Raw genomic sequence first — 2,056 nt, forward strand, 5'->3', positions numbered from 1 at the left:
GGCAAAATGAGGCCGAGTGTCCTGGTTCCCCAAAACGGCTAAAAATAAGGCAAAGTGCCGGTGACGGCCCGGTTCTCGGGCCGGCCGGGAAAACGACAAAGTCCAACTTCAGGCTGGGAAGTGGCAAAATGAGGCCGAGTGTCCTGGTTCCCCAAAACGGCTAAAAATAAGGCAAAGTGCCGGTGACGGCCCGGTTCTCGGGCCGGCCGGGAAAACGGCAAAGTCCAACTTCAGGCTGGGAAGTGGCAAACTGAGGCCGAGTGTCCTGGTTCCCAAAATCGGCCAAATATTAGGCAAAGTGCCGCTGTCCGCCCGGTTCTCGGGCCGGCTGTAAAAACGACTAAGTCCAACTTCAGGCTGGGAAGTGGCAAACTGAGGCCGAGTGTCCTGGTTCCCAAAATCGGCCAAATATTAGGCAAAGTGCCGCTGTCCGCCCGGTTCTCGGGCCGGCTGTAAAAACGACTAAGTCCAACTTCAGGCTGGGAAGTGGCAAAATGAGGCCGAGTTGCCTGGTTCCCCGGAGCGGCCAAATATTAGGCAAAGTGCCGCTGTCCGCCCGGTTCCCCAAACGCCCCTGGTCGCCCAACTCAGGGGAGAAGTGCTGAAATGAGGCCGAGTTGCCTGGTTCCCTAAAGCGGCCAAAAAAAGAGCAAAGTGCCGGTGTCCGCCCGGTTCCCCAAACGCCCCTGGTCGCCCAACTCAGGGGAGAAGTGCTGAAATGAGGCCGACCTGCCTGGTTCCCTGGAGCGGCCAAATATTAGGCAAAAAGCCGGTGTCCGCCCGGTTCCCCAAACGCCCCTGGTCGCCCAACTCAGGGGCAGAAGTGCTGAAGTGAGGCCGACCTGCCTGGTTCCCAAAATCGGCCAAATATTAGGCAAAGTGCCGGTGTCCGCCCGGTTCCCCAAACGCCCCTGGTCGCCCAACTCAGGGGCAGAAGTGCTGAAGTCAGGCCGAGTCGCCTGGTTCCCTGGAGCGGCCAAATATTAGGCAAAGTGCCGGTGTCCGCCCGGTTCCCCAAACGCCCCTGGTCGCCCAACTCAGGGGAGAAGTGCTGAAATGAGGCCGAGTTGCCTGGTTCCCAAAATCGGCCAAATATTAGGCAAAGTGCCGGTGTCCGCCCGGTTCCCCAAACGCCCCTGGTCGCCCAACTCAGGGGAGAAGTGCTGAAATGAGGCCGAGTTGCCTGGTTCCCAAAATCGGCCAAATATTAGGCAAAGTGCCGGTGTCCGCCCGGTTCCCCAAACGCCCCTGGTCGCCCAACTCAGGGGCAGAAGTGCTGAAATGAGGCCGAGTTGCCTGGTTCCCTAAAGCGGCCAAATATTAGGCAAAGTGCCGGTGTCCGCCCGGTTCCCCAAACGCCCCTGGTCGCCCAACTCAGGGGAGAAGTGCTGAAATGAGGCCGAGTTGCCTGGTTCCCTAAAGCGGCCAAATATTAGGCAAAGTGCCGGTGTCCGCCCGGTTCCCCAAACGCCCCTGGTCGCCCAACTCAGGGGCAGGAGTGCAGGAATGAGGCCGACCTGCCTGGTTCCCCGGAGCGGCCAAATATTAGGCAAAGTGCCGGTGACGGCCCGGTTCTCGGGCCGGCCGGGAAAACGACAAAGTCCAACTTCAGGCTGGGAAGTGGCAAAATGAGGCCGAGTGTCCTGGTTCCCCAAAACGGCAAAAAATAAGGCAAAGTGCCGGTGACGGCCCGGTTCTCGGGCCGGCCGGGAAAACGACAAAGTCCAACTTCAGGCTGGGAAGTGGCAAAATGAGGCCGAGTGTCCTGGTTCCCCAAAACGGCTAAAAATAAGGCAAAGTGCCGGTGACGGCCCGGTTCTCGGGCCGGCCGGGAAAACGACAAAGTCCAACTTCAGGCTGGGAAGTGGCAAAATGAGGCCGAGTGTCCTGGTTCCCAAAATCGGCCAAATATTAGGCAAAGTGCCGGTGACGGCCCGGTTCTCGGGCCGGCCGGGAAAACGACAAAGTCCAACTTCAGGCTGGGAAGTGGCAAAATGAGGCCGAGTGTCCTGGTTCCCCAAAACGGCTAAAAATAAGGCAAAGTGCCGGTGACGGC

Source organism: Hippichthys cyanospilos, unplaced genomic scaffold (genome assembly GCF_059441005.1).
Source record: "Hippichthys cyanospilos isolate Australia breed blue-spotted pipefish unplaced genomic scaffold, RoL_Hcya_1.0 HiC_scaffold_140, whole genome shotgun sequence".
NCBI classification, from domain to species: Eukaryota; Metazoa; Chordata; class Actinopteri; order Syngnathiformes; family Syngnathidae; genus Hippichthys; species Hippichthys cyanospilos.